The sequence below is a fragment of the Dama dama genome, chromosome 23 (assembly GCF_033118175.1).
Source record: "Dama dama isolate Ldn47 chromosome 23, ASM3311817v1, whole genome shotgun sequence".
Taxonomy (NCBI): domain Eukaryota; kingdom Metazoa; phylum Chordata; class Mammalia; order Artiodactyla; family Cervidae; genus Dama; species Dama dama.
The window spans coordinates 13,342,100-13,356,963 of record NC_083703.1 but is presented as its reverse complement, the minus strand read 5'-3'; positions in this window follow the sequence as shown (position 1 = coordinate 13,356,963).

Here is a 14,864-nt window from a genome sequence, read left to right as displayed (position 1 = left end):
TTTTCAAAGGGCATTCATTTTACCTCCGAGAAAATAAGTTACACCATTTTGCATGTTCAACGCGTCTTCGTCTCTTTCAACTTCATGACTGTCATCTCATCAAAGCAATTGTTCCAGTCTCTTATTCATTCCACTTTGTAGTTGCAAGTACAAGTAATTAACTGTGATTAAATCATCAAACCTAAAATGAATATCTCCCCACTCGCATGAAACATCCTCATTAATCTTATACTAAGTCAACCAACCATTTGCATATTGTACTAGAAAAGTGCTGCTAAAAAGAATTCTAGTTTCTGATCTGCCTTGGCATTGATGATTGAATAGCCTTTCTAATAGTGATGCCTGGGGTGACTGGTCCCTCGGGTGAACATGCTGTTATTAGCCTCGCACAGAGCTATCTATTAGTGTCACGGCACTTGTATTAACCAGGGTTCTCTGCATAAGGAGAATCCACAGGATGTGTGCGGATATACAGAGAGATTTATTATGCGAGATTGGCACAGGAGATTAGAGAGGCTGACAAGTCACAACCAACAAAAGAGAAGGAAAGCCTCTGGTGGACAGCTGGCCCTGAAACAACACAGGGGTGAATGTCATGAGTTCACATACAAGCAGATATTTTCAGTAGTAAACACTACAATACTATTTACAGGATCCTGGTTGGTGGAATACATGGATGGTGCAGCACAGAAATGGAGGAGCCTTGGCTTTGGAGGACTCACACATATGGAGGTGAGTTACACGCGAGTTTTCAACTGAAAATGAAAGAGGGGCTGTGAAATCACACCGTTGGCCAGAAGTGAAGCCAGCGTTTGGACCCAGGCAATCTGACCCCATGGCCCATTGCCTTCAACAGGGAAGAATTTGCTATTCAATAAATGGACCTAGGATAAGTGATTATCCATAGAAAAGTGTAATTAGTTCCCAGGCTCACATCATACACAAAAATTAATTGCAGATCAAAATTCTTTTCAACTTTCAAGAGCAAATAGTCGAATATTCATCTGTCTTAAGAGTGAAAAAGGGATTACTTAGACACATCACAAGATAAAGCAAGCCATAAAGGAAAAAAAACACATACACATATGAATTTGGGGGACTTCCCTGGTGGTTCGGTGGTTAGGGCTTTGCCTTCCAGTGCGGGGGATGCAGGTTCGATCTCTGGTCGGGGAGCTAGGACCCCACATGCCTCACAGCCAGAAAACCAGAACATAAAACAGAAGCAGTACTGTAACAAATTCAATAGACTTTAAAAATGGCCCACATTAAAAAGCCTTTTTAAAAAAATCCGTTTACATTAAAAGGTAAGTGAAAGACAAGTCACACACTGGAAGAAAGTGTCCAGCCACTGGAGATTTCTTATATATTATAAATAAACAGCTCATACAAACAAATAAGAAAGACTCTCGAATCAGTAGAAACTAGAACAAGGATTGGAACAGGCTATTCACAGAGAGGAGAATCAAATGGCTAAAGTATGAAAACATGCTTAACCTCTCTACTAAGCAGGAGAGAACTGATTTTAAAATATAAAATAGCATTTCACATCAGACTGGCCTGAAGAATTTAAGCCGACAAGTGTTGGTGAGTATTTGAGGAAACGGGAACCCTTGGACATTGTTCAAGAAAGTGTAAATGCACACTGCTGTATTTAAGATGAATAGCCGACAAGGACCTACTGTACGGCACAGGGATCTCTGCTCGGCGTTATGTGGCAGCCGGATGGGAGGGGAGTCTGGGGGAGAAGGGATACATGTGTGTGTGTGGCTGAGTCCCACTGCTGTCCACCTGAAGCTACCACAATATTGTTAAGCAGCTACACCTCAGTACAGGATAAAAAGGCTAAAAAAATCATTTTAAGGGCATAAATTGGTAAAATTGTTGAGGAGGGTAATTTGCATTAAAGGGGCTGTGACTTAGGTGGTCAGATACAACTCTAGACAACCAAATCTCACTGTCAACACTTGTCCAAGCTTCTAAACTGTATGTGGAAATAATCCCACCATTTTCTGAGGTGCTGACTGTTGCACCTGCGTTATTTCATTTAAAAGGGTGTGCATGCTAAGTCTCTTCTGTCGTGTCTGACTCTTTGGACCCTGGGAACTGTAGCCCACCAGCTCCTCTGTCCATGGGATTCTCCAGGCAAGAATAGTGAAGTGGGTTGCCTTGCCCTCCTCCAGGGGATATTGCCACCCCAGGGATTAAACCCATGTCTCCTGCATTGGCAGAAAGGTTCTTTACCACTAACGACACCTGGGAAGCCCCTTTAAAAGGGTGATCACTGTGTTATTGTACAATTTAGGTTTCTTATTGCATCCAGACATTCTGAGTTAATTGACTCTGCAATTATAATTTTAGACACTAGAGGGAGACATACGCTAACGTTATTTCACAGGTTCAGGCTCAAAAGAGCACTGAGCTCCACTGTGGAAACTGCCTTTTAGAGAGGCCCTAAAAAGTAACCTGGAGACTGGACTAGAACACAATTCTGAAGCTTAAAAGAATAATCGTAGGATGGTGTTTGATATAAGTATCTTCTAAAGTCTTTTCAATTCTAACGTGTTGTTTTTCAGTTGCTCAGCCGTGTCCGACTCTTTGCGACCCCATGGACTGCAGCACCCAAGGCTTCCCTGCCCTTCACCATCTCCTGGAACTTGCTCAAACTCATGTCCGTGGAATTGGTGATACCATCCAGCCATCTCATCTTCTGTCATCTCCTTCTCTTTCCCAGCCTTCAATCTCTCCCAGCATCAGGGTCTTCTCTAATGAGTCGGCTCTTCGTATCAGGTGGCCGAAGTACTGGAGCTTCAGCATCAGTCTTTCCAATGAATATTCAGGATTTCCTTTAGGATTGATTGGTTTGATCTTGCAGTCCAAGGGACTCTCAGGTGTCTTCTCCAACACCACAGTTCAAAAGCATCAATTCTTTGACCCTCAGTCTTCTTTATGTTGCAAGTCTCATATCCATACAGGACTACTGGAAAAACCATAGCTTTATATGTATATGTATAAGCAAAGTAATGTCTCTGCTTTTTATTATGCTGTCTAGGTCTGTCATAGCTTTTCTTCCAAGGAGCAAGCATCTTTTAATTTCGTGGCTGCAGTCCCCATCTGCTGTGATTTTCTAAACCAAGGATCTTCTGAAATGTACATTTGAAGTCCACACCATGCTTCAGACTTTGTTTTACAAACCAATCTCAGCTTCAAAGGGCACAGTTCTCTTTAATGCTTTTTCTCCACTTTGATAAAATATGAACAGGCCCACAACAAATGGTCAAGCGGCCCGGAAGATGGCCCCTGGCCATGCCAGCTCTAGGCAGCCAACGTGCCTGACCTGGAATGCCACCGAGCTGAAGTCATCGTTTCTGCCAGAGGGTCTCCTTGGTAACGGATGCCTTAGATGCTGGGGCTGTCACTGTTCCCAGGGGCTCAGTGGGGAGCATGGGCAGCCTGGGAAAGTAGCTGGTACTTCAGCAATGTCAGTTTAGAGCCTGGTGCCCCCAGGAGTAGCGTTCTCTGCCCCCCACCCCACCCAGAATCTTGCAAATGCCCTTTTGGAAAAGCTGGATGAAAACCTAAGTCACCTATTAGGAGTGGTTCAGAAGACACCAGGCAGATTCCATCTTCCAAAAATTCTGCCTTCCCACTCAACCAGTTTAACGTTTCACTATTAAACATTTTTGTTTGTTATTTTTACTGAGCTATAACTGACACAAAATATTGTATCCACGTTAGGGACTTCCTTGGTGACAGTGGCTAAGACTCTGCACTCCCAATGCAGGGTACCCCGGTTTGATCCCTAATCAGGGAACTAGATGCCACATACTTCAACTAAGACATCCTGCATGCCGCAACTAAGACCCGGGGCAGCCAAATAAATGTTTTCAAAAAGTAAACATTGTACCCAAGCATAACAGCTTGACATGTGTGTACACTGCAAACTCATGTGATCACCACAATGAATTTAGTTAACTTCGTGGATCAGAAAGTTTTCAAGAGCTCCAGGGCTGAGATGCTGATGGCGTTGGGTAATTAACACTTAGTTATCTTCAGTGTGTTAAGTGAAAACCTGCCACAAAGAGTACAGGCAAGCCCAGGGACGGGCTACAGGGGATGGGGGTAGGGGGCAGCACAGAGACGAGAAGAACAGCTTGTGAAAGCCCAAGAAAAAGGCAAACACAGGATTATCCAATGCACAGACTTGCCAGAAGGAAAACGACTGCCCAGAACAAGCAGATCTCCTCTGTACCCACACATAAATATGGAAAATGGAATCCACTGGCATAGAGTTTGGTACCAAAGAGACCTTATCATTTAAAGTTTATGCAGGAATTTGAGTAAGTCCTCCATCTGTTACCTGCCTCCGTTTCCCTACAAGGTCACGCTCTTGCTCCCTAGCAACAGCAAAGATTTTGCCTTTAACTAACGTTGACAAGGACTTCCCTGGTGGCTTAGCGATAAAGAGTCCACCTGCCAATGCAGGAAACACAAGAGACCCGGGTTTGATCCCTGGGTCAGAAAGATCCCCTGGAGGAGGGCATGGCAACCTTGGAGAATCCCCGTGGACAGAGGAGCCTGGCGGGCTGCAGTCCATGGGACATGACTGAAGTGAGTGAGCAGACATGCATGCAACCTTGGCAAAAAAAAAAAGAGTAAAATTCTGTATTTTTTATTCTTACTACTAACACTGTGACCATAATGGCTGAAAACTGTCTCTAGGCTATCAGATCTATGGGTACTTTTTATCAGAAAGTTTGTCTTTTGGTTTTTTTCCTTGTGTCTGTAACCTAGTATCTTCTGTCTTTTCTTCATATGTACCTTTATGTCTGATTTCTCACCATAAAGAAAAGAAAATCATGAAGACTTTCCTCAAAACCCTTCATACCACACGCATCTGTTGGCCTAGAAACTGTACTCAGAAAAAAATTAATATATGTGCCTTTTTTTCCAACACCCTTTCCAGCTTTTGTTATTTGTAGACTTTTTAATGATGGCCATTCTGACGAGTATGAGGTGATAACCTCATTGTAGTTTTCATTTGCATTTATCTAATAATTAATGATGTTGAGTATCTTTCCATGTGCCTACCAGCTATCTGTATATCGTCTTCAAAGAGATGTCTATTTAGATCTTCTGCCCATTTTTTGATTAGGCTGTTTGATACTGAAATGTATGAGTTGTTTGGAGATTTTGGAAATTAAGCCTCTATTGGTTTTATCGTTTGAAAATATTTTCTCCCAGTTCATAGGCTGTGTTTTCAGTTTGTTTATGGTTTCCTTTGCTGTGCAAAAGCTTTTAAGTTTAATTAGGGCCCATTTGTTTATTTTTCCTTTATTTTCCATTACTCTAGGAGATGAGACAGATCCCAAAAATATTGCTGCAATTTATGTCAAAGTTCTCCCTGTTTTCCTCCTGGAGTTTTATAGTACGTCCATTCATTCTTGATATAAGCAATTATTGAGCACGAACCATGCCCCAGGCATAGGGGACACAAAAATAAATTCACATAATTCAGCCGTGGTTATAGAGAGAAACACTAATGGCAGTCCAGTGCCCTTGGGTACAATCCTAAGAGGTACACAGATAAAAATCACCCTGCATTCTATATGAAACATTCATATGGTAGCTTCCCCAAGTTCCCTCAAGTCCCTGGCATGGGGAGCAGCACTGTTTCTCTAGCTCTCAAACACCTCGTCTGAAATCCACCAGTGTCAGCCGTAAGCTGGGAGAGACCCAGGAACTCTTGGTCCAGTGACACTGAGTGGCTCTGGGCAACAACACAGCAGTGATGGAAACCTGGATGCTAAGCTAGACTCTGGGTAGAAGATCGTAGGTCGAGCTACTTCCATCTTGGTGTAAAATGAACATGCTAGAACCCCTGCCCTCCTTTCCTGATTTCTGAGTGGCAGGCATCACCAAGACTGAGTCTGAGCATGTTTGGCTGGTAGCAAATTCCTCAGTGTTTATTTGATGACAGTATCATTGAGACGTCTGACTGCCGCCCTACCCTGCCTCTGAGTGTTTACCATCTGCAAATTGCTGGAAACAAAATGTTCTAGCCCAGAGGTGAGTGATCTCTGTAGGCGAGAGCGCAACCCTCAGGGGTGAGCCGGCTTGATGGCGTCCCTGGCTGGGCAGATAAAACAAGAAATACAAAAGCAGTAGTGAGAGATTAGAGAGAGGAGGGGAAGGAGCTGGAGGGAGGAGGAAGGGAAGGGTGAATGTGGTCAGGATATAATGCTGTTGTTGTTGTTCCCTTGCTCAGTCGTGTCCAATTCTTTGTGACCCCATGAACTGCAGCACGCCAGGCTTCCCTGTGCTTCACCATCTCCCGGAGTTTGCTCAAACTCATGTCCACTGAATCAGTCATGCTATCTATATACAGATAGATACAGACAATGTGCAGAAACCCAGCAAAAAGTTGCTCAGCTCCTTTATGGAGTCTCAAGTGCAAAATCACTCATAACTCTATATGAGAAAGATCAGAAATGGAGAGTGATTACTTCCACTCTGCCTTTGATTTTTTTTTTTCTTTTTTGCCACACCACAAGGCATGCGACATCTTAATTCCCCTGCCACTGCAGGGCGTGAGGGTTCAATCCTCGCCCCCTGCAGTGAACGCGCAGAGTCCTATTCACTGGACCACCAGGGAATTCCAATTCCTTTGAAATTTTACTTTCACTCTTCCTTTGAAATTCTAAATCCTCTTTTTGTTGTTGCTGCTGTTGTTTTGGTTTGGGGTTTGATTTTTGCTTTTTTTTCTTCCCTTTGGTACAAAGGGGTTACCTGAGTGTCCTAAGTGGGAAAAAAGAACACAGAGGTAGAAACCTGAGGCAGGCTATTATCTTTGTGTCCTTGGAGGTTACTATAGTGTTTCACTTTATTAGGCATGAATGAGAAAAGGAGGGAAGGAGACAAGACTTGGCTTTTTTTTTTTGTAGTTTGTGTTCTTGCAATAACTTCCTACTGCAAAAAGTGTGTGTGTGTGAATGCGTGTGTGTACATATATTTACTTTACTGTTTTATTTATATATGTACAATATATAGTACATATTACTAATTTAGTCACTAAGTCATGTCTGACTCTTTGCAACTCCATGAATTCTAGCCCACCAGACTCCTCTGTCCATAGGATTCTCTAGGCAAGAATACTAGAGTGGGTTACCATTTCTTCCTCCAGGGGATCTTCCCAACCCAGGGGTCAAACCCACATTTCCTGCATTGGCAGGTGGGTTCTTTACCACTGAGCCACCAGGGAAGCCCTTACCACTGACACTGGTATATAGAATATAATACGTTTAGAATATAATGACACTGATATAAAGAATAACATAGATCGTAATTCTGGACTTGAATCTCTAGAGGGAGGCAGAGAAACACAAGAAAAGCTGCAGTTACTGCCATCACACACAGCGCTGTCAGACTTAATCAGGGAATGGATTTATTTCACAGACCAGGCAAGATTAGAAGTCAGAAGCGTCAGTTCTGCCTTCCCCTTAATTTGAAACGTGAATCCCACCTTTAGTCAGCACATGAGTGTTAGTTGCTCAGTCATGTCCGACTCTTTGCAACCCCATAGACTGTAGCCCACCAGGCTCCTGTCTATGGAATTTTCCAGACAAGAATACTGCAATGGGTAGTCATTTCCTTGTTCAGGGGATCTTTCTGACCCAGGGGTTGAAGTATAATCTATACATTTTTAAAGAATCAGTAAGAGAAAAGCTGCATACCACAGGGCAATACAGAATTACTGCATTCATGCCATGAAAGGGCTGTCAGGTCATCTGGTCAACCCTCTCAGCGGCTGCTGTGCAGGGACAGAACATATACAAACCAGAGTCTGGGGCCAGCTCTCTCTAGTTATGCAACCCTCACTGAGTTACTTGTCTTCTTAGAAATCCAATTTCTCATCATCAAAAGGGTAAGAGGCCTTGTTTCTGTCTTGGTTTTTTTTTTTTTTTGCTGTAAAACTGATAAAAGGAAAACTTCATTCATAAAACAACAAAGAACTACCTGGATATAGATCCAATTATTACTATGACCCATGTGTTCAAGCCATGAGTTGTCTACTTAATCCTGTTCTTAAAGGGCCCCGGTGAGAGTCCACAAACCCTAAGTTCTACAATAGTAGGGAAGGAACTAGGGCTGCTCCTCTTAACATCTAACATGGTACTTGGTAAACAGTACATAATTTTAATTTCTTATTTGAAAAAGCAAATACACTTATAGGCAGGTAAACTATACAATTTAACATCTAAGTCTTTTCTTCCTCTTCTTCTTATGAAAGGGAGCACTATTAGTAACTACTCCAGGAAACAGAACCAAGGCAGGTCTGTCCTGGGCTAAGTGGACATGGGACACATGGTCACTCTACTTATGTGACACTTACTACGAGGTGGGCACTGCCCTGAACATAATACAGTATGAACTCACTTAACTTAATAGTAATCCAGTTGAGGTTGGTACAATAATCAACCATATTCAACAAATATTTAATGAGTAGCTTCTACATGTCCCAAGTCTTCTAGAGTCTGAGAATACATCAAAAGACAACAACCACAAAAACAGTGATGTGTCCTTTATGTGTGCTCAATCACTCCAGTCGTGTCTGACTCTTTGCAACCCTAAGGACTGTAGCCCTCAAATCTCCTCTGCCCATGGAATCTTCCAGGCAAGAATACTGGAGTGGGTTGCCATTTCCTTCTTCAGGGGATCTTCCAGAGCCAGGGATCGAACCCGCGTCTCCTGTGGCTCCTGCATTGCAGCTGGATTCTTTCCCACTGAGCCCCTGGGGAAGCCCCCTGTCCTTTGTGGGTGAGAGTAAGCAATAAGTGTAATCAATAAATATATGACATGCATACCAAGAGGTGACAGTGCTGTAGATAAAAGAGAGAGATTTGGGGAGTGTTGAATGAGGACATTTGAGCACAGAAATACCATGCATGTGGCTGCAATTCCACCTAAGGTGATCTGTCTCCAGTTGTTGATTTTAACTTTGTCTCTGTTTTTGCTTCAGTCCTGATGTGCCCCTAACCTTGTACTACATTCAAATTCATTTCTTCCGTAAGTAGCAGAGAGGAGCACACAAAATCCAGCCACCCTTTCTGGACATCAACTCTGCAGCCTCCACCCACACCAGACATTGGCCACCTCTGATGACTTGCTTTGGGTCACAGCTGAGTTCACACTGCACATGGAAGTGAAAGTGAAGTCTCTCAGCCGTGTCCAACTCTCCACGACCCCGTGGACTGTAGCCCACCAGGCTCTTCCGTCCATGAGATTCTCCAGGCAAGGATACTGGAGTAGGTTGCCATTTCCCAGTGACCAGAATGTAAAAGTGAAAGTCACTCAGTCCTGTCCGACTCTTTGTGACCCCATGGACTGACCATGGAATTCTCCAGGCTAGAATACTGGAGTGGGTAGCCTTTCCCTTCTCCAGGGGATCTTCCCAACCCAGGAATGGAACCAGGGTCTCCTGCATTGCAGGTGGATTCTTTACCAACTGAGCTATGAGGGAAGCCCTCACACTGCACATGGGGCCCCTGTAATTGCCTGCTTGCCCTGTAGGAATGAAGGCTCTGCCTCAAGAGCTCTCTGTTTATAGGTTTGAGGAAATGGCCAGATAAACCCACCAGATAGGAGGAAACACATAACCCTGAGGAGAAGGGCTAGGCTTTTGGACCTCTCAACTGCTTAAACTAATTCTGGCCTCTGAGTAGCGCTGAGCCATGGAAACCACATGATGCTCAACTTCCTCTGCATGCCCTGCACCTCCCCACCCTGCTGTCTGTCTCCTGTTGAGTCCTTGCCCTTCCTCATCTTGTGACTCTGGCAGAACTCCAGGGTGCTTATTCAACCTGTCTCCAGACGCCCTGGGCCAAGAAAGAAAGAAAGGGTAAGGACAGGCTCCAGGGAAAAGCTAGCTGCCAAGAGTCCTGTCAATAGCCCTACCGAGGCCAGGCAGTGAGCACAAAGGAATCTTTAAAAGTGAGAGTCACCCCCAGAAGGAGCTTGAGCACTTTCTCAGCCTTCCATGGTGAGCTGTCCCCCCCACCAGGCTTCACACCATCTAGTAAGCAAATCAGAGCAAATGTTTTGAGGGCCTATGTGCAAGACACTGTGTTCACAGTTATTTACTTTTGTGGACCATAGCTTTCATGCAAATTTCTTCCTCTAGGCTTTTTCTTCACACCTACAAAGTGAAGGAGTTTAAGTTGACAGTCTCCAGAAAGGCAGCAATGATAGTCTAGCCACTTCTTTGCCAGACTGTGAGCAAAATGAATTCAGGTACTAAACCCCATTCCATTTATTTTTCTCTCCCCAGCTTCTAGCACATGCCATGATGTGTGGGAGATGCCAGGTAAATGTCTGTGGAACAAAGCAACCTCTGAAATAAGGTTCTTCAAGAAGATCTCCAAGACCAGCTAAAAGTTGACTCATGTGCTGTTGCAGATGCAGGAGAGAGCACATCCCTACTGTTGGACAGCTGGGCATGTAAAGCTGTGAACCTCTACTAAAGAACATCAACTGATATCTCCAAACCCTTCAAAATCTAAAGTACCTATGAATTCACAAACTATAAGGCATACAACCCTTCTTTAAAAAGAGGCCTCATTTTTTGAAGAATTACTAAGCTAGAGGAGTCATATTCCCTTATCTCAAAACTTACTACATAGCTACAATCATAAATCTGTGTGGTACTAGCATCCAGATAGATATAGAGATCAATAAAGCAGAATGGAGAATTCAGACATAAGCCTTTCATTAGTGGCCACTTATTTTCAACAAAGGAGTGAAGGTAATTCAATGAAGAAAGAACAGAGCTTTTCAATAATTGGAGTTGGGAACCACTGGATATCCCAACATGGAAAAGAATTAATCAGAACTCCCTACCTCACACCATACACAAAAATTAACTCAAAATGGATCAAGGATCTAAATGAAAGAAATTAAACTAGAAAATTTAAAAAGAAATATGGGAGTAAATCATCATGACCTTGAGTTAGGTAATTATTTCTTAAACACCAAAAACACACTGGCCTAAGACTAGGGATTAGGGAAATGTGGGGGGGGGGGGGGGGGGCAGGTGGTGACAGCAAGTGGATTTAGAGACTCTTTTCAGGGTTATGAAAATGCCCTAAAATTATATTACGGTGATGGTTGCACAACTCTGTAAATATACCCCCAAGTTTGAATTTTGCAATGTAGAAGAGTACATGGTGTGATTATATGAATTATAGCTCAATAAAGGTTGTTTAAAAAGTAACTTTTAGGGAGACTTCCCTGGTGGTCCCATGGCTAAGACTCCTCCCTCCCAATGCAGGAGGCCTGGGGTTTGATCCCTGGTCAGAGAACTAGATCCCACATGCTGCAACTATGACCCAGCACAGCCAAATAAACAATAAAATAAATATTTTTAAAAATAACTTTTAGGGGTAGAAAACTTGTTTTTAGCTAAGAAGTGGAACTGATTTGGGAGTTCTAGGGGTGACTTTTTAAAGGAACTATTCATTCAAGTGTGATATTAGCATTTAGATTCAAGAGCAGAAATAATATCACTATCAATAGCTATTTGATATGAGGCAGTTCTAATATCTGCTAAAAGTTTTGTCCCTTGATCTGGAAGGTCTTACTACATGGGGATTCCATTAACTCTGCATGTATCTTACTGATAGAGAGAATTAAGGAAACATCATGGTGGTTTATTTAAACCTGACATGATAGCTAAAAAAAAAAAGTGGGAATTGGGGAATCAAAAGGACAACTTCTGAAAACTATATTCAGCATAATGCACTGACAGCCAGCACCTCAAGGCTGCTGACAGCACTGACGTGGCACAGGGAAGATCTTAGGAGATATTCACAAGAAGAAATGAAAGCAGTAAAGACATGGAAGCAACCGATGCCCATCGACAGAGGAACGGATAAAGAAGATGTAGTACATATACACAGTGGAATATTACTCAGCCGTTAAAAAGAATGAAATAATGCCATTTGCAACAACACGGATGGATGGACCTAGAGATTATCATACTGAGCAGAGTAAGTCAGACGAGAAGGAGAAATATCATATGACATCCCTTATATGTGGAATCTAAAAAAGAAATGATACTAATGAACTTACATATAAAACACAAAGAGGCTCACAGGCTTAGAGAATGAATTTATTCATTACTAGGAGGGTAGGATGAGGGGAAGGGATGGTTAGGGAAGTTTGGGATCAACATGTACACACTGCTGTATTTAAAATGGATAGCTGACAAGGACCTACTGTATAGCACAGGAAACCGCTCAACATTGATGCATGTATATGTATGGCCAAGTCCCTTTGCTGGTCATCTGAAACTGTCACATTGTCAATTGACTATGTCCCAATACAAAATTAAAAGTTTTTTGAAAATGAAATGAAAGAGGTATTCCTGGAGAACAAGATTCAAGTATTTGTCCCATCCTATCATGATTTGTGTTTGAGAAAATAGATCATAATATTACCCATGTTCTTGAAAGCAACATAGATTCTCTTTCTCCTGTTAGGTTCTCAGCTGTAATTACCTCTTATCTGAATCAGCTATTGAGTGAAAGTCATTTAAGTCACTAATTCAACAGACTCTCCAGTGTGTATGCCTGTTGCATAATCTGGCACATGTATTTATAACACTGGTGTGAGGAAGCAGTTCCCCAGGTACAAACCACCACTGTCGCCAAGCCGTGTCCACAGTCAAAAAGAGGAACCACGCGGCTCATTGGAGCTGACAACCAGCAAGCAGATCTGAGGTAGGTTCCTCCTGCGTTTTTAGATCCGTGTGTCATCTTTCTTCCCCCTCTACTCCAGGAGACAAGCAGCAAGTTAGAAAAAATGACTAGTCTAGGTCAAGGCCCCAAGGCATCCAGGGCATTCTGTTTGCCCGAGGAATCAGCAATCGCGGTGTGGAGACACCGTGCGTCTAATCTGTATCAGGCCTCCAAACCTAAGACAAAGAGGCAGGCTTCCCTGGTGGCTCAGTGCTCAAGAGTTCGCCTGCCAATGCAGGAGACATGGGTTCGATTCCTGCTCCAGGAAGATTCCACATACCAAGGAGCAACTAAGCCTGTGTATCACGACGACTGAGCTTGGGCTCTAGAGCTTGTGAGCCAGGACTACGGAGCCCACGTGCTACCACTACTGAAGCCCAAGAGCCCATGCTCTGTAGCAAGAGAAGCCACTGGAGTGAGAAGCCCGTGTACCGCAATTGGGGAGTAGCCCCCGCTCTCTGTGACTAGAGAAAAACCCACCCAGCAGGAAACACCCAGCACAACCAAAAATAAACAGATAAATAAGACAAGGAGGCAGATGGGGAAAGGACTATTGTCAAAGTAAAGTTCACTCAGGTCTGTGCTAACCCCTACCTACCACCAAAGCTAAGGACCAGAGGGGAAAGAGCCTTCACAGATGAGCTAATCTGACTTAACAATCCTACGTAATAACTATTCTCTGTCATTATGTGTTCTAAGGCATGTATTCTAAGGTATCACTTCTAAGTATGCCTGTATTCTAAGGCATCACTTAGAATGTACTCTAATGTATTCTAAGGCATCACTTCTCCCTGCGCCTTAGTATGCAGGGGACCCCAGAGGTGTGAGTGAATGGGGATTCAGTGGATATAAATGCATGCTGGGAACCCCATGCCCACCCCAGTCCACATTTGGCTCTCAGAACTCATAGTCAAGCCTTAACCTCCACCTGCCCAGGCAAGAGATCTGCTGAGTTTTCTGTGGGCTCTGCTCCAGCTGAGGAGGCAGGATAGCAGGATGGCTGAGGGAGCCCCCCAAACTCAACAGCTCAGCCAGACCACCCTCCTCCAAAGCTCACTTAATACACTCCATCTACATGCACTCATCTCTCCCTATGGCACAGATGCCAACTCTAAGATACTAGGAAACAGTCACAGATTACCAGACAGCTGGGAAAAAACCTCTCATGAGACAAAGGCCAGATCAAATAAACAGGGAAAAGAAAGCAATTTTGAGGGCGGAAAAAAAAAGAGTCTATATATGAAGGGAAGATAAACTTCCAGAAGAGAAGCTATCCCTAGGGTCTTTAGAGAGCTAAAAGAAGAAACAGGAAAATGAACCGTGGAAAACACATTTAAATAATGACCCCCCAAAAATCCTTGAAAATTAAAAACATGAGTACAGAAATGAAAAAAAAGAGAAGAATTAGAATATAAAATTAAGGAAACATGCTACAAAGTAGAGCAAATAAAGAGATGGATAATAAGAAGCAAAACAAAATAATTAGAGGATCAGTTCAGGCGTCCCACACCTCAGTAGCAGGAATTCAGAAAGCAACCAAAGTAGATGAGGGAATCATCAGTGAAGTAACTCTAAGACAATTATCAGAACTGAAGAAGGCAATTTGAAGATTAAAAGGTATCACTGATTATCCAGAAAGATGAGGGAACATAGACTCAGACCAAGATATATTATCCCATCACTGCAAAACACCAGGAACAAGAGAAGTCATTAAAGCAGGGGTCCCCAACCCCTGGGCCACGGACGGTAACCTGTCCATGGTCTGTTAGGAACCGGGCCACACAGCAGGAGATGAAAGAAACAAAAGCCATCCCCACCCTCCCCAACCCTTGGAAAATTTGTCTTCCATGAAACCAGTCCCTGGTGCCAAAAAAGTTGGGGACCGCCTCCCTACAGGCTTCAAAACATGTTGTTTTCAAAGGTTTGGAAATCATGATGGCATCAGAGCTCTCAAGAACATCAGGGACGCTAGAAAGGCACAGAGCAGTATCTTCAAACTTCTGACGGGAAAGAATTCCCAACCAGACTAATCCATCCAGATAAAACATCATTCAAAATATTGGGATAGAATAC